The 19,706-nt window shown below is 34.2% G+C and overlaps 1 pseudogene; it reads right to left on the bottom strand.

Annotated features, from left to right (window-relative positions):
- Window positions 1–4,032: 4,032 nt before the first annotated feature.
- LOC123849017 (U4 spliceosomal RNA) lies at window positions 4,033–4,165 on the bottom strand (annotated as a pseudogene).
- Between the last annotated feature and the right edge of the window lie 15,541 nt (window positions 4,166–19,706).

Genomic DNA, 19,706 nt, shown 5'->3' with positions numbered 1-19,706 from the left:
TTCCTTACTTGACTAAGTAATGCAAAAACTATATAGTAAATTGGCACTTCCAGAGCCATTTCTTATGACCGCTTTGGTTAAAAGATTATGGTTCATTGTGCAAGACTGTTGAATCACAGATCTGTACCTCTGAAACAAATAATACAATATATGTTAAAAAAAAAAGAAAGAAAAGAAAAGAAGATAGGAGGAAGGGAAAAATGAAGGGGGGGGGAATCGGAGGCAGAGATGAACCATGAGAGACAATGGACTCTGAAAAACAAACTGAGGGTATTAGAGGGGAGGGGGCTGGGAGGGATGGGTTAGCCTGGTGATGGGTATTAAAGAAGGCACGTTCTGCATGGAGTACTGGGTGTTATACACAAACGATGAATCATGGAACACTACATCAAAAACTAATGATGTAATGTACTGTGATTAACATAACAATAAAAAATTTAAAAAAAGATTATGGTTCAAACTTGCAAAAGAAAAAAAAAGATTATAGTTCATAGTAGTATTATTGCAGTTTTATACACACTACAACCCTTGTATCAGTCAGCATTTAATCTGACTCTCACTGTCTGGATGGTGCTAAGCACTTTTCTCAGATGACACATCCTCCTGTTTTAGCATTTAGCTTAAGCTCTTACTCTGCTTTTTTGCTTGCGCAGGACAGGAGGCCCCTTGGCTCTCCATATACTATCTGTTCCATGCAGGAACTGGGGCAGACAAAAGAGAACAAATTATACTCACTTTTTGCTTGGTCACATTAACTATGCTATAGCTGCCTGGAAGTAACCTGCCCAAAAGTCTTCTAGCTAAGACCCAAGTTAGGGGTGGCACAGGGACTCTTCATCTTTTCCAGAATCTCTTCTTCTCGCCTGCTGAGAAATAGCCAGACATCATATCTTTTCCCTTTCCCATTTTTTTCCCGTGCCTTTCACAGTTTCATAAGTCCTGAGAACTTTTCTCCAAAGCCTTTACATGAAACTTTAATATTTCACATGTACTTAATACAAAAAGAAAACAGAAGTTAGGAAGCAAACCTCAAAGTTGAATTATTTTTCTTGGAGACAATAACTCAAGTCAAATACGTTTGGTATGTTAGCCTACCAAAAGAACTAAAAAAGTCCAGTTTACTATAATCATTTTAAATTGAGAAACAATGAAGACCTAAGAGGTCAAATTCCACAGAGGAGTAAGAGATACTATAGAAATCACATCTCTTTGACTATAGGCCCAATATTCTTCACTGTCCCCAAAAACTTCTAAGATCCTGTAGCTTATGTAGATCCTCAGGGTAATAAACTTTTAGAAAATATTTTTCTATGAATCTTCAGCTAAATACATTCACCACATAGGTGAGCATATTTAAAAGAACACTTAAAGAATTCTATGCAATATCCCTGCATAGCATTCTCAGGTTTATGTTTTAGAAAACAACAAAATAAATAAATAAATACATAAATAAATACATAAATAAATAATAAAAAATACTATGCAACACTAAATAACCAAGACAATGGAAAAATGGAAAATCTATGGACACCAAAGGAAACCCATTTTCTTCTGGTGAGAAATCAAAACTCCAGAGCCTTCTCTGGTGTGGGAGGCTGTAATGCGTTCACTATGCTGAGGAAATAAATAATAAAAAATATGTTCATATCTATAAAATCACAGATAAACTTCAGTATTGAGTGTAAAATATTAAGATAGTAAAAGAACATGCAGTTAATAATACATGATTTTTTACACTATCTTTAGGGTCTCATAATGCATTCATATAGAGTTTTTAAAAATATATGATATCATTTGAGAAATGATGTATCATATATTTTTAAAAACTCTGATAAATAAAGAAAAAGTAAGATGTATAAATATAAAATTAGCGATAAAATACACATTGCATATTTTCGCTACTTGAAAAGACGTTCTGGTTTCACTGTTCAACATATTCATAATTCTCTTATTACTACTAAGATCCATTTAAATCCATAATTGTCTCATTTGAGCTCAGCATGGTTACCATTTAAAAGCTTTTTTTTTTTAAGGTGTCCATACTGCTCTAGTGGATAATAAGCTGTTTGCGATCTTGTGATAACATGATGAGAACCTCACTTGAGCCTGAAATGATTGCATCTTAGCTCAGTATGAATGCTGTATTACGCTTTGTTTTTCATGCTTGGAAAAGAAGAAACAATAAATTAAAATAGCAATTGAAGTCTGATATATTATTTCAGATTTCAAACCACAGGTGTTCTGTGTGCCTTAAATACAAAGTGTTCACTGAAAGTTTATATCATGTGGATAAAGAATGATGTCATTAGAACATGGCTTTCATTAAGAAATTATAGTTATTTATGATGGTATAAAACCAAATAAACAATTTTGGTTTTGCTTATTTGGTTTTATTTTAAGTAACTTATTGGTTATTCAGTTAATTATATTTGAAACATTAACTGTAGTTCCAGAGAATTTTAAATTGGCCATTTTTGTGGCATTTAAAAGAAAAAGTAATTAAAACATAGTCAACTGAACTGTAAATAAAATAAAGCAAGTATTTTGTGTTAACATATATAACTATTGCTATATATTGGTATATTTCTATATTTTAAAGTCATTTCAGTTTTTCACTAGAATATTATTATTTTAAGATTTATTTATTTATTTATTTGACAGGGAGACACACAGTGAGAGAGGGAACACAAGCAGGGGGAGTAGGAGAGGGAGAAGCCGGCTTCCCATGGAGCAGGGAGCCTGATGTGGGGCTCCATTCCAGGACCCTGAGATCATGACCTGAGCCTAAGGCAGACACTTAACAACTGAGCCACCCAGGGGCCCCTAGAAAAAATTTTTAAGTCATTAAATCCATTAAAATATATTTCCCTTTTATCAGTGATAGAAAATTTTATTTTCTGTACAATTACTATTCAGAGGATGAAAAATATGGATAATGCAAAAAAGTGTATTTTATCACTATTTGGTTGACATTAACCTCTAATTTTGTAGCTGGCCTGATTCTTGAGTAAGTACTTGTTAGAATAGCAATATCTAAAATAACTGAATAAAACTGCTTTGATCCAGGACTATGTAAAGAAGTCATATAAAGAAAAATCTAGAGTTCATTATTTAATACAATTCTTTTAGATCATTTAAATTATAAGTAAATGAAATACCTATTTAGGAAACTTTATTTACGTGAACCTTATTCACAATATGATTCGGTGGCTAACCAAGAAGATAAAAATCATCTGAGAAGACTTATTCAAACCAAAAGGTTGGTTTTGGAAAGCATATATTTGTATTTCTCATGTAAGAACAGAATATAAAAAGGCCCTTTCAAAATACAAATTTTATGCAGTATACATGCAAAAATGTTTCAGCTTATCAAAGCAAAAGTATTTGATCTTCTGTTTTAAAATATACTATTCAACATATTCACTAAGTTTGGCATCAACTATATACTGTATAATAATACATTTCTTTTTCTCCTTTAATTTCCTTACATTTACATTTTAATAACTCATAATTCACATCTTCTTCCTACCCTTTGTCTTATTCAGGATTTAGTACATACAAGCAAATTCTGTTTATTTATAAGACATGTAAAGTCATAAGGGAATCTTATTATATTAGAAAATAGCCATAGTTCTCAACTACAAATAATTAAGATTTTATAAAACATATACAAATAGTATGAGGATGTATTTTGAAAGTAATTTGTAATCCAGAATTTCTGATGGCTCAGGATGTTTAAGTGGAAGGCATATTCTTATCTGTTTTGTTTTGTTTTGTTTTAAAGATTTTATTTATTTATTTGACAGAGAGAGACACAGCGAGAGAGGGAACACAAGCAGGGGGAGTGGGAGAGGGAGAAGCAGGCTTCCCGCGGAGCAGGGAGCCCGATGCGGGGCTCGATCCCAGGACCCTGGGATCATGACGTGAGCCGAAGGCAGACGCTTAAGGACTGAGCCACCCAGGCGCCCCTCTTACGTGTTTTAACAGAAAAAAAAATTAAGGTAAGTAGTGGTAACCCATTCTGAGTTTTTCTTTTTTTTCAAAATGTTATTAATTTAAATGCAACACTGTAGTACTGTTGAACATTTTGGGAAAAGTTTTCAATTAGCAATAACCACGCCTCGGTTAAACCTCATTGGCTACGATACTGCCACTCCACAAAGCTACTGTTGAACGTTTTGAACAGGACCAGGTACATTTTCATTGAATGTATAAATAAAAGACACTTTATATTCATTTAAATTTCCCTGGCAGGGCGCCTGGGTGGCTCAGTCATCAAGCGTCTGCCTTCGGCTCAGGTCATGGTCCCAGGGTCCTGGGATCGAGCCCCGCATCGGGCTCCCTGCTCCGCGGGAAGCCTGCTTCTCCCTCTCCCACTCCGCCTGCTTGTGTTCCCTCTCTCGCTGTGTCTCTGTCTGTCAAATAATTCAATAAAATCTTAAAAATAAATAAATAAATAAATTTCCCTTGCAATCTCAAAAATGTTTATACAGGTCTTCATTCCCAAAAGAGATCATTTTGCCTAAGTAATTCTTTGACATTAATTCTAGAAGTATACAAATTTTACCTTTTCAAACATGTAACTTGTGCTGTAATTTAAAAAGACAATAGGAAGGATGATGTGTTCGGTTAACATTCTGTCTTTCAAAATAGATTGGTAGCAAAAAAGAAATATTTTACTACGTAATGGATGATTATATTTTATCAGGAGGTTTTGCAATCCTGCTTTCATTAAAATCTATTGAGAATATAAAACAACCATAAACACCATTATTTCTGAAAACAGCACTAACCCTCCAAACTCTATCAATATGTTCCAAGGACAAAGAGCCTGATTTGCAGATATCACTTGAAATTTTTAAAAGAAAGCGAAAGTAAAAACAAAATCAAAATTTCTGCTCCTCCTAAATTTTTTTGTTTCACTACCTTGCATGTAGAACTACTATGATTTTTATATGAGAGCAGCTCTCATAATACATGAGTAATATTTAAAATGAAATATGAGTCACTCAATTATTTGACTCATAAAAAGTTAAGGCCTTTTTTTAATAAAATTTGAGAGTGATTTATATTTTTAAAAGATATACATGCAACAGTATGGATAGTGATATTTTCCAAGTGACATCACAAATAAAATTGTTTTAACTACATGCCTCATTATGCAGTTTAATTTTAATTTTAATCCATGGTTAGTGTGAGTTTCTTTAATGTGCTGCATACAGGATTAGACCTTATACCACGCACCAGATGTAAAATAGCATTTTCCCTCAATAAATCATAGTTTATATGCACATTTTATTTCCTGATTAATGGAGTACCAAAGTTACTTTGCATAATCTCTGCATAATACCTACAATTGTATTATTAAAATTTACCTTAATTTAATTCCATTTTACAGTTAAAATAAAGTATAATTTGGTATACCAATAGGAATCAATAAAACTATAGATATTTCTTAAGGTAATTTTTAGAAGGAATAGAACTATATAAAGTCATATTAAAACATACTTCTATTTACATTTAAATTGAGAAATAAATACCTTCTTTGTTTATACTTAGAGTGTATAAATGCATTGATAAACCACTTTTTTTTCCATTAAAAAGTGGGATACGCCCTCCAGTTAAGCTTTAACTGTTGCTTTCATAACCGTGGTTTGCTTTTTGATATCTCACAGTTCCCAAAATAACATCTAGTTAGTCAGTATCAATGCATGGAACAGGTGATAATTTTCTTTTTAAAATACGTAAAATGAAGAATATTAACTTTGAATTAGAATGAACTTTTGTAAGCAACTATTTTCAGCCTTAGAGTATTATTTTGTATAAATTTTAAAAATAACAACTGCATAGGATACATTTTTAAATAAAAATCCCTGCATCTATTTTTATGAACGTGCGATTATAAATGATAAGTTATTAACTATAATGTGTCATAATATATAATTTGGAAAATACCTTTGTCTAAATATGCTTTCTATCATTAAGTGGATTTGCATTTTGAAAAATTAGATAAATGTCAACTTTAAGTTATTTAAATATATGAGAAAACTATTAAAATGTTTCTGCTTCCTTTTTTTAAAAATAATTTACTTATTTATTTAACAGAGAGAGACACAGCGAGAGGGGGGATACAAGCAGGGGGAGTGGGAGAGGGAGAAGCAGCCCTCCCGCTGAGCAGGGCACTCAAAGACGTGGGGTGGGGCTCAATCCCAGGACGCTGGGATCATGACCTGAGCCCAAGGCAGAAGGCAGACGCTGAATGACTGAGTCACCTAGGCGCCCAAGTTTCTGCTTCCTGATAGGTAAGAAAGAATAAAATTAAGTTAAACTGAGCTAACAGATCAAAATTGGTTTCTTTCAGATTTTAACATTCTCTGTTTCTAAGCATACTGAAACTAAATAACATCCCAAATTATTTTATTATTGGTATTAACTTCTTTCAAAAGGAAATATCAAGTAACTTTCTCAGTCCCATACTGCTTGATCTCTGTTCAGCATTTGGCACTGTTGACCATTTTCTCCAGCTCGAAATTCTTAATTCCTTAGACTTCGTACTGTTATTATATAACATTATGTAAAATGTTATTTCTTACTTCACCTTCATCCCTAGCTCATCCTTTTCAGTGTTTTAGGCGTCTTCTCAAACCTCAAATGGTATCTTTAAAATATATATATATATATATATATATATATATATATATATATATATATATATATATATATATTTATCAGAGAGGGAGAGATTGCGCAAGCAGGGGGAGTAGCAGGCAGAGGGAGAAGCCGGCTCCCCGCTGAGCAGGGAGCCCCATGTGGGACTCGATCCCAGGAGCCTGGGATCATGATCTGAGCCCAACGCAGATGCTTAACAGACTGAGCCAGCGAGGCATCCCAAGTGGTATATTGTAACATTCTAGTTTTGCATTCTTTGTAGTTTTCTTTACTGTTTCTACATGTCTCACACCTCAAATGAACGTAGGCAGAATCTTGTCTGATAATGAACAATTTCTTAAAGTGTACATGGAACATGTACATAATATCCACAAATTAACTCAATGTAATTCTCCTCAAACTTTTTCCTCATTTTATATTATCTGTCTTATTTGATAAAAACACCACTGGATGGGTTACTAAAGAAATCCACTACAAAAACTAATTATAAAATCATTTCTTCAATACCTGCATTCAGTCACATACTTGTCCTGTTTCTACTTTCTTAACACCTTTCACATCTGCCCTTTTCATTTCTAGGGCTACTGCTTATCTCCGATCATGACTTACTTCTGCCTTTAATAATACAAAAACAAAAAAACTAATACAACTACAGGATAAAAATGCTTGCTATGCTGAGTAAAAATCTATTGAGTGTATCCTGTGGCACAGCCAGTGTTCCAATTGCTTTAAGAATTATCTCAATTTATTCACAAATCTGCCATGAGTTGGGTTTTTCCCTCTCTTTCACAGATGAGGAAACCGTGAGCCTAAGCGATTAGGTAACCTGCCCATAGTCACTCACAGAACAAATGACAGAGCTGAAATGGGAAGTGAGAGTCTGGGCTTCTAGTCCTGAACTTTTGAACCCTCCTCTAAATTATCTATCATTTTTTATTTTACTTTATTTTATTTTATTTTTAAGATTTATGTATTGGGCGCCTGGGTGGCTCAGTTGGTTAAGCGACTGCCTTCGGCTCAGGTCATGATGCTGGAGTCCCTGGATCGAGTCCCGCATCGGGCTCCCTGCTCGGCAGGGAGTCTGCTTCTCCCTCTGACCCTCCCCCCTCTCATGTGCTCTCTTTCTCAATCTCTCTCAAATTAAAAAAAAAAAAAAAAAGATTTATGTATTATTTATTTGAGAGAAAGTGTGTGCGCCCAAGCAGGAGGAAGGTCAGAGGGAGAGGGAGACAGAGAATCTCAAGAAGACGCCTGCTGAGCGTGGAGACAGATGTGGGAGTTGACCTCACGACCCTGATATCACGACCTGAACGGAAATCAAGAGTTGGATGGCTAACCAACTGAGTCACCCAGGTGCCCCTAGATTATCTACCATTTAAAAATCTAATTTGCTTAATGTAAAAATCTTCCATAATTAAACGGCTACCTCTATCTCATACACAATCTGATGATATTCTTTCTTGAGGCTTCATTTCAGGCATGTCATCCCCATATATTTCTGAATAGGTAACATTTTTCCTGTCTCCGTACATTTATATTTGTTTTTGCTGCTTCTGAAATATTATGTACTCTCTCCTTCTTCCTATACGCTTCTTGAACTATTCTATATTCAGAATCCTGCTTAATTATTTCCTAGTCTGTGAATTCATCTTTGAGAACCAGAGCATGGTTTAACAAGTTTTTATTTTGTTATCTTTATATCATTGCACTTACAGCCATGGATTTATATCATTTATATATCTTTCTGATTCATCTATATTATGGCACAGGGACATGTTATTATTTATTTATTTTTTGCTCTAGGATACTTAGCCATTTAACATATTTGCTACATGAGTTCCAGTCTTATCGATCATGATTTTTCCTCTAGAAATAGAACTGGCACTACTCTAAAATGAGGTTTCTTGGAGTTATTGCATTTCTTATATTTTAATCACATAATAATCTTAATTCTTGAGTGCAAAGCTCTCTAGGTGAAAGAATCAGAAGCAGTAAGTTGAGGGGACCTACCCATGATACAATGAGTATGAGGAATCTCTCTTCTGACATATTCCTTGCTGTGCATATTCATGGTCTACCTTATTTTATTGTTGTCACCTTAAATCCTGATATGACTTTGTTTTTAATCTGTAAAATGACATACTCTTATTAGTGATTAAAACATTGGTCTTTCCCTTCTTCAGTAAATTACCAGGACTTCATCGCTTCAGCCAGCAAACAAAGGTTAAATATAGTTTCTTTAAAAATGTACATCTTCGGGCGCCTGGGTGGCTCAGATGGTTAAGCGTCTGCCTTCCGCTCAGGTCATGATCTCAGGGTCCTGGGATCGAGTCCCACATCGGACTTCCTGCTCCTTGGGAGCCTGCTTCTCCCTCTGCCTCTCTCTCTCTCTTTCTGTCTCTCATGAATAAATAAATAAAATCTTTAAAAAAAAAATTTCAAAAATAAAGTTCTATCTTGTTTAAAAAAAAGTACATCTTCATTTATTTATTTATTTTTAAAGATTTTATTTATTTATTTGACAGAGAGAGACACAGCGAGAGAGGGAACACAAACAGGGGGAGTGGGAGAGGGAGAAGCAGGCTTCCCGCCGAGCAGGGAGCCCGATGCGGGGCTCGATCCCAGGACCCTGGGATCATGACCTGAGCCGAAGGCAGCCGCTTAACGACTGAGCCACCCAGGCGCCCCTGTACATCTTCATTTATAACACCATGTGAAACAATTGGCAATTTTATTTATTATTATTATTATTTTTTAAAGATTTTATTTATTTGACAGAGAGAAACACAGCTAAAGAGGGAACACAAGCACGGGGGAGTGGGAGAGGGAGAAGCAGGCTTCCCGCGGAGCAGAGAGCCTGATGCGGAGCTTGATCCCAGAACCTTGGGATCATGACCTGAGCCGAAGGCAGACGCTTAACGACTGAGCCACCCAGGCGCCCCGAAACAATTGGCAATTTTATATACTAAATATCTCCAGTTTCATGAAATCCTAAACTAAGAGTCAGGGTCCCAACATGGAATAAATGAGTTCATTACAAATAAATGAGTCAATATAGAAATGCAAAGTTTTAACATTAAATAGCAACTAGTTTTTTTCCATTTAAGTTATAACAAAATTATTATGATATATTAGTGTTTTAGTCCTCCATCATGTCAGATATTTACATAATAATCATTAACCAGTTAGAGACTACTTTATATTTTACTGTAAATAAATAGTAAAATAAACAATTGAAAACATATTTAAAAATAGACAATTGAACAAAGAGATCATTTGGATATTACGCTAAACTACTTTCACAGTTCAGCTTTATTGCAGGTCTGAGAGACTAAGGCAATTAATCTCATTGTTTCATTAATTTTGTAACTTAAATATGGTATTATAATACTTATCTATAAAACCAAATGAGTTTTTGCTTTCTTAAGGTTTTGGTTATTAAATGCTGCACAATAAACTATCCACAAACATTTTGAATTAAAATTATAATCACTTTACTATATTTCATAATTTTATGGCTCAGGAAATTGAGCAGAGCTCAGCTAGACAATTCTGTTCCAGAGGGCAAAAGCTCGGTTACCTTAGTGGTATTGAGCTGGTTCCTGGTCTGGTCTGGAGGGCCAAAGACAAATAGCTGGATAGTTAAGCTTGGCTGGAACCCTCTCCTGCTCAGTGTGATCTCGAGTTCTCTCCATGTATTCTCTCCAGGGTCCTATAAAAGCCTCTCAGAGATTTGAGTGAATATTCCAAGAGGCCCAAGGCAAAACTGCAGAATCTAGTAACATAGGCTCAGAAGCCCTAGAACATCTTACTCAGTTGGTAGAGCAAGTCTATTTAAGGCCTGATTCAAGAGATAGGAGGGAATAGACTCTGTCCTGATGGGGAAATGAGGTATATGTTTAAGAAGAGAAAACACTGATGGTGATCTTCTTGGAAGTATGTTACCATAGGCAGTTACCCATAGCAATAGATCTATAAGAACTGCCATCCAAACACTCCAAGGTTCCACTAACATTGTCCTATAATCTTATTTTATTTTTTTGCTAAAATTATGTATATTTTTACCATTTTTAATATATATATATACATATTATATTAATCAGCTCCTTTAATAGAAAATTTCCCACAGAGCAAGTTATTGCCATTTTCTTTTAAAGAATGTGCTTAAAATTTAGCCCACATAAAATAAATGAAATTATAGTCTATATGTACTCAATGTCTACTTGCTTCCAAACCATACTCCTTATTATCTGATATATTTCTGTTCTCCATCTCTTTGGGACACAGATGGCTCAAGTTTCAGGGAAAAAATTTTGATTTTTTTCATAAATAAATGTGAGAAAATTTAGAATTAAGTCTGGAACAGCAAAAATAACTGTTATTTTTTTTTCCTTCCTATCATGTACTAAGTCCAAAACTATTTTTGGCCACTGAGAACATTTTGAGAATGGGTTTAACATCATTGGAGTAGCTTTCCTAAAACTCCTCTTTCTTAGGCTTTTCAAAATATGTTATTTTCCAAAGTGTTAAATTTCATTTGCTCCCAAGCTTTGGTCCTATGTTCTTCAATATTTTCGCCTATGGGTCTTAGAGTTTCTCTTGGTGGATATTATTTCGGGCAAACATCACTTTATATTTAAGATAATTTAAATTTTTGTCAGGTGAAATAAAATACTGACTGGTTAATTTCAATATATTTTTTCATCAATAATTACATGTAAGGAAAAATGGTGTACCATAAACTATTAACTTTAGAGTATACTGAGCTTAGACCCTGGAGTACTTCACAGATTCACCACTTACTAACTTTGGAAATTTTACTCCAAATACTAGAATCCTTATTTGTGTTGTAATAATGCTAACATCCACATGATTACCTTAATGAAAATACTTAATACAATAAATTTCCATTGTATCATTCTATTCCTTGAATAAATCCAACTTAACCAATATACTGCTTCTCTTCAGAATTTAACCTAGGATGGATTCAACATGTAAAATTTTTGTTTAGGATTTCACATCCATGCTTCTGAGTGAAATGTTCTTATCTTGTTTGGTAGTAAGTTTACATAAGCCTCACATAAAAAGATGGGAGCTGTTCTCTCCTTCTGCCTTCTCTTCAAATGCTTTTATAATATTGAAATTATTCATATATTCATATATATGTAGTATAAATTGATGGAATCCCTTCTTTGCCCAAGGTGTTATTTGTGGGTTTTTATCTATTTTTAATGATTATTTGAATTTTTACACTTTGTATATCTTGCAGTTTCCATATCAGTAAGACATATTTAAAGGAAATTGCACACATTGTATTTAATATTTAAAATTATTCCAAACTATGTAATAAAATATTTCAAAGGATTATATTTTTACTGTAAAACTGATCATATACACATGAAAGGAAATTGCAAATAATCATCATTTAAAGATTTAAAGATTAGTAATAAACAGCTAGGGTCCCATCAACCAATTAAAAAAAAAAAAGAGCATTGCCAAAATCCTTGAAGCTTTTTTTCTGCCCTACGTTATTCTCATGTTCTTCTCCCTACAAAAGTAAAGTTATATAAATATAGAGATATATATCACACCTCATTTTATTTTACAGTATTAGTTTATATGTAGGTAACTATATAAGATAACAATTGTTTAGGTTCTCCTATTATATAAGTGGAATTACAGTTTGTGTGAAGCTGATGTTATCATTCAAAATTAGTTTTGATTGTGTGATAGGAAGATTGACACCCCAAAGATGCCCATAGTCTAATCTCTGGAACTGGTAAATATGTTATGCTACATGGCAAAAGGGACTTTGCAGATCTAACTAAGTTTATGGATCTTAAAATAGAGAGATTACCAGGATTATTTGGGTGAGCCCAATTGAATTATGCAAGTCCTTAAAAACTGAGAACTTTCTCTGATTGGAGTCAGAAAGATGTGGCAGAAAAATTCAGAAATTATAAGCAAGAGTAGGAATCTGTGCACTGTTGCTGGTTTGAAGATGTAAGGGGCTATGTGGAAAGCATAAAAAGGAAAATAATTCTATCAACAGTCAGGGGGTGCCTGAGTGTCTGAGGTAATTAAATGACTGACTCTTTTTTTTTTTTTTAAGACTTTATTTATTTGACACAGAGAGAATGAGAGAGAGAGAGCATAAGCAGGGGGAGTGGCAGGCAGGCAGCAGAAGAAGCAGGCTCTCTGCTGAGCAAGGAGCCCGATGCGGGACTCGATCCCAGAGCCCTGGGATCATGACCTGAGCCAAAGGCAGCCGCTTAACCGACTGAGCCACCCAGGCGCCCTAAATGACTGACTCTTGATTTCAGCTCAGGTCATGATCTCAGGGTTAGGAGATGGAGCCCCATGTTGGGCTCTTCTCTGTGCATGAGCCTGTTTAAGATTCTCTCTCTCTCCCTCTGCCCTTCCCTCCACCCCCCTCCACTAAAAAAATAAATAAAATAAATAATAAAAGCAAACAAACAAACAAACAAACAAGAAAAACCAACCAGTCAGCTTGGAAAAGGATTCTGAGCTTCAGATGAGAATTAGAGCCCTAGCAACATCTTAATTTAAGCCCAATGAAACCATGTGTACCCAGCTGAGCCTCCTAGACTTCTGACCCAGAGAAATTATGAGATAATAAATAGGTGTTATTTTAAGCCACAAAGTTCTGATGATTTTTATGGTATAATATAAAATTAATGCAGATTGCGGGGCGCATGGGTGGCTCAGTCGGTTAAGCAACTGCCTTCGGCTCAGGTCATGATCCCAGGGTGCTGGGATGGAGCCCCGCATCGGGCTCCCTGTTCCGCGGGAAGCCTGCTTCTCCCTCTCCCACTCCTGCTGCTTGTGTTCCCTCTCTCTCTGTCTCTCTCTCTCTCTGTCAATTAAATAAATAAATAAATAAAATCTTTAAAAAAAATAATGCAGATTGATTAATGGTAATTTGTATTTCTATGTGTAATTAATTTCACTGAATGATATTTCATTTTTTGACAATTCTACATTATTTATCCATCCCACTATAATGGACATGTGCACTCTTTCTATTTATTTACCATTAGGAATAATACATATATAAATATTTGTGCATTTATCACTTACATATGAAGTGTTTCTCTAGGCTATAGAGAAAGAAGGAACTGTTAGATTATAGGTCTTTGCTTCTATTAAACTTCATATTATAATTCCTAGTGGTTTTTTAAAGTGTTGTAAAATTTTACACTCCTGTCTTTACACCAATAAGGCTTACTCATTGCTTCACATCTTCTATGACAACCGACAGTATCTTAACTTCAATTATTTTGTGACTCTGATGTCTATGTAATGACATATTGTTATGATTTTAATTCAATTTGCTTGATTACTGGTCAAGCTAAGAATACTCCTAGGAAGTGCTTGCATACACAATTTCTACCCACCTCCTCCTTTAAAAAATATATTTCTTAGTGATTTGTATGTATTCCTAAATATTGTGGATTATAAATCTTTTTTCTAGCTATTGCTATTTTCTCCTAGTTTGAGGTTTGCTTTTTTGCTCTCTTTATGAGAGATTTAATAAACAGAAAAACTAATACTTATTTTAGCATATTAAAAATATTTATATCTTTCCTTAGAGTTATCACATGCCTTGCTGCAGAAAGACTATCTGTATCCTAAAGTCATATAGATATTCTTTCATGTATTTTTTCCAAAATATTTAAAATTTGCTTCACAGCTAATACATTTGTGCATCTGGATATGAATTATTTTTGTGAAACAAAGATCAATTGCTTTTGAATATGGTTAAATAATGGTCTCAGAAACATATCTACAATTTTCAACTTTTTCCCATTAGAGTTGGCATTGTAAAATATCAAGTTTCCATAACTAGGTGTTTTATTCATATCAATTTTTCCATTTGTCTATCACTGCAACAATGATACAATTTTATTTATTACAATAGTTTTATACTTTTATTGATATCCGGTACCGCAAGTCCTTATACTTACTTCTTCAAGAGTATTTTAACTCTTCTAAACTTTACTCATCCACATAAATTTAAAAATCTGTCGTTAATCTCAAGGAAAATTTCTACTGCCATTCTGTTTTACACTATGCCTGTATACCTACCTTATCTTTATTGCTATCAATTCTTTCAGTAAATATGGTATATTTGTAATATCCAGTCTTCCTTTCCATAAGCATAGCATGTCTTTTCTTTTCTAAATAAAATTACTTATTAAATATTTTAATGCAATCATATGTTCCAACTACTATATCTTTATCTGCATTTCTTTAGTTCTAACTTGTCTTTTTTAAATTTACCACAGTTGCACATTACTATTATTGTTTTATTCAGTGATTTTAAAAAACCTCACCAGGTATTTGAAGATTTATTTTCTCACCATTTCCTTGTGCATCTCAGAACTTCCTTCTTAAATCATTTTCTATGTTTTTGAAGTATATCCTAGAAGTTAACTTAGTGAGATTCTGTTATTGGAACATTCTTGCATTTTGACCTATTTTTGAATGATAATTTACCAGAAATAAATTCCATTTCGCACAGCATTTTGAAGATACTTCACTGTCTTGTGTGTTTCAATGCTGCTATTCAGCTGACTGGTGTCAGTTAAACTGACACTTCTTTGCAATCATCTGTCCTTTTTATCTGGCTCTTTTTAAAATGCTCTTTCTCGGGGCGCCTGGGTGGCTCAGTTGGTTAAGCGACTGCCTTCGGCTCAGGTCATGGTCCTGGAGTCCCGGGATCGAGTCCCGCATCGGGCTCCCTGCTCGGCAGGGGGTCTGCTTCTCTCTCTGACCCTCCTCCTCTCATGCTCTCTCTATCTCAGTCTCTCTCTCAAATAAATAAATAAAATCTTTAAAATGCTCTTTCTCTTTTGTGTTTAGAAATTCTCCTAGGTTGCATGAAGTTGTGCTTTCTCAGGGCTGTACTGGTAAAATAACTCTCCAGAGGAACCCTCTGACCCATAATGTTTGCTGATTTCCACTGTGTAAATATTTCCTCCGTGGCCAATTCCAGTTACCGATATTTCAAAGATTGGTTGGCAAATTCCTGAACATTGAACAAATGACTCTTAAGAGACAATATGAGCTAGCTTCAGCTCACAATTGCTTCTCTTTAGCTTATCTGTAATGAGGCCATTTACTTACTGAATCTGAGACTTCGTGAATTCCATCAATTTTGGAAAATCCTTAATATTCCTTTGCATTTTTATCTCTGTCCATTCCTGGAACTTCGATTAGATGTACAGGAGATCTTTTTATTCTCTCCTCCATATTTCCCATGATCCTCCTTTCTGTGAATCTTCTCTTTTCTCTGTGCTGCATTCTGAATAATATATTTAGAAATGTCTTTCTGTTAAATTTATTTTTAACTACCATCTGCTGAACTGCCTATTTACTATTATTTATTTATTTATTTATTTATTTATTTATTTATTTATTTATTTAAAAAGATTTTATTTATTTATTTGACAGAGAGAAAGACAGTCAGAGAGGGAACACAAGCAGGGGGGAGAGTGAGAAGCAGGCTCCCCGCGGAGCAGGGAGCCCGATGTGGGACTCGATCCCAGGACCTTGGGATCATGACCTGAGCCGAAGGCAGACGCTTAACGACTGAGCCACCCAGGCACCCCTGTATGATTCTATTTATTTTTATTTATTTATTTTTAAAGATTTATTTATTTATTTATTTATTTATTTATTTATTTATTTGACAGAGAGAGCGAGACAGCAAGAGAGGGAACGCAAGCAGAGGGAATGGGAGAGGGAGAAGCAGGCTTCCCGCGGAGCAGGGAGCACAATATGGGGCTCCATCCCAGGACCCTGGGATCATGACCTGAGTTGAAGGCCGACACTTAAAGATTGAGCCACCCAGGTGCCGCAGATGTGTTTTTATTCTCTCATCCTATTAATGTGGTTTATTACATTGATTGATTTTCTTTTTTTTTTCCCTTTTAAGATTTATTTATTTATTTTAGAGAGAAAAAGAGTGTGAGTAGGGGAAGGGGCAGAAGGAGAGGAAGAAAAAGAATCCTCAAGCAGACTTCCCATTGAGGGCAGAGCGTGATGCAAGACTCAATCCCAGGACCCAGAGATCATGACTTGATCCAAAATCAGAAGTTGGATGCTTAACCCATTGAACCACCCAGCTATGCCTTGATTGATTTTCCTTTATTGCAAGCTATTATTCCACTCCTGAGATAAACCTCACTTGATTAAGATGTATAATGTATTATTAAATTTGGCTTGCTGGTCACCTGTTGGTGATATTTGCAATTGCATCTATATTCATAAAGGATATTAGTCTGTAGTTTTCTTTTCCTATGTTATCTTTTATTGGCTTTGTGATCAAGGTCTTGTTGGCCTCATATAATGTGTTAGGAAGGGTTCCTTCATCTTTTATTCATTTTTTTTTTTGAAAGAACTTAAGTGGTATTGGTTTAATTCTTAAATGTTTGTCAGAATTCACCAGTGAAGCCAATTGATTAGGAAGTGTTTGATTACTGATTAAATTTAAGATTATCTACTTCTTCTTGATTCAGTTTTGATAATTTTTTGTTTCTAGGAATTTGTTCATTTCTTCTATGTTATCTAATTTGTTGGCATACAGTTATTTGTAATATTCTCTTGTTACCCCTTTTCTTTTTCTGTACAGTCAATATTTTTGTACCAACTTTTATTTCTAATTTTACTTATTTGCTTCTTCACTCTTTTTTTTTTCCCTCTGATTTTAAGTAATTGGCAGAGAACATCCCTGAGGAAGCCTGGATGTTAGATTTACTAGTGAAAGACTTTAACACTTAACATGCTCTCTTAAACATGTTTAAAGAGCTACAGTTAATCATAGACAAAGAGCTAAAGGAATCCAGGAAATTTTAGGGAATATCAAAAAAGATAAATAAGTTATAAAGAGGAAAACAAATGGATATTATTAAGCTGAAAGCTGCAATAGCAGGCATGAAAAAAATCACTAGATAAGATCGAGAGCAGATTTGAGCAAGCACAAGAAAAAAATTAGCAAAATTCATGATAGGGCAGTTGGAATCACTCACTCTGGAGAGCAGATGAAAGATACCTGAAGAAAAACAGAATGCAAGAAACCTATGGGATATCATGAAGCAGACCAGTATACACCAACATATACTAATATACACCTTTCACTTATTTACAATTCATTAATTATCTACTCTAACTCTATATTCATACATAAATAATAGTTGCTGCAAGAGAGTTTCTAAGTCCGTTCTCTGCACTTTCACTTTTATTACCTGTTTATTTTCCTTCAAAGAAATATATCCACAGTCAATACAGGCATTGTGGGAAATAGAACTTTTAAAAATTCTATAATCTCCTGATAGGAAGGAATAATGTACAATATTTCTATTGTACAAGTACACCTAAATATTCATAATCAAATAACTAAATTATTCAATATTTAATAACTTATTTAAAAATTCACTGGATAAGTTTCTGAGACAAAGCTCTAACATAATTAGCATACATGACAGGGTCTATATATGTAATTAATTTATTACTAATAAATTTTAATTGTAAGAAGCACACATTTGACATTTAACATATAAGCTACTGTGCTATTTATATCAATTAACACACTTATCAAATGTCAATTAGCAGTTCAAGAATTAATTACTATGAAATCGATTTGCCATAGACTACTATTTAAATGTTAATGTGTCAAAATTCTTTGCAATTACAAGGCAGGTATGAAATTTAGTCAAATGAACATTTATTATTTATGTAATGTGTGAAATAACCAATAGTAACATAATTGTCTGAATATATATGAATCAGCAGCAAAAGTTGTTTTAAAATAAAATATATTATACAAAATAATCATATTGTATGTCAGTTTTAATGAACTGTTAACTTTAAATTATTCATTATATTACATATTTTTATTATCCCACTTATTCTAATATTTAGAACAACAGCAAAAAATGTATTCAGAAGGTAAGTTTACGTAGAAATTAATGTAGTTAATGAAGTTATGTCCTGTTTGTTAAATACTTCATATTTAACTTGTAATCTTTTTACTGTGTCTTATTTATGGCCTAGAGAACAGGTGCTCTGTATTGAAATAGGCATTACACTGGAACTACTTCCACCGCAGCAAGTGATAAGAACCCCAATTCAAACTGGCTTAGATGAAAAAAAACATATGTGTTGCCTTATGTAAAATACAATGGTGCCTGTGCTCACACACTACCACAGCATCAGGAGATTAGCAGTCTCTCTCCCTCTGTCTCTCTCCCTGTCTCCTCTAGGTCTGGCTTTCTCCTCGGTTTTCATCACTCCAAATCAGGCTTTCAACTTCATAGCTGTTTTCTGACTCAGGCTCCTATTTTCCTGAGAGTTAAAAACTGTGCATTTCCTTTTCTTCCAATTGATTAAAATTCTCCACAATGACTTTCATTAATGTGGATTAGAGCATATGCTTATCTCCGAACAAATAATTATAGTCAATGTGTAAAATATTCTTACTTATGAGGGGTAAGTCACATGCCCACCCCAACCCCCCAGTGCTCCCTGAAAATCTTGGACTTAAAAACCATGCCGATAAAGAAAAAGTGAAAAAGAAAAGGGAGAAAAAAACATAAAAAAAGAATCCCCAACTGATCATAAAATGGAATTACTAATTTACCTCTGCATTACACCTTGTGTCTCATGCATTACTTGGTCTATAACTCACACTGTAAATATCAATGCCAACTGAGAAGTTGGTTCAAAAATATTCTCAACGCTTTCACCAGAGTAAAATATATATATATCCTGGAAAGCAAAAACCACAGATGTCCACTACAAGAAGAGGTCTCAACCTAGCCATTTCTAAAACCATAATCTAGGAAAAAGAAAACTCAGCTCTAAATTGAAAATAATAGAGAAATACCCGGTGGACTAATAAAACACAGTTATAGGCTGAAAACTACACAGCCTGCCAGTTGAGATTATGTCATAAAAGTTCTAGAAAAAAAAGCATACAAATACACGCTTCAGTTTTTCTTATCCTGGTGGTG

This window comes from Mirounga angustirostris, unplaced genomic scaffold (assembly GCF_029215605.1).
Source record: "Mirounga angustirostris isolate CCGP_5_RB_7025 unplaced genomic scaffold, mMirAng1.0.hap1 SCAF_2, whole genome shotgun sequence".
Lineage (NCBI taxonomy): Eukaryota > Metazoa > Chordata > Mammalia > Carnivora > Phocidae > Mirounga > Mirounga angustirostris.
Note: the sequence above shows the minus strand (reverse complement) of the source record. Positions and strands in the feature narration are given on the sequence as shown.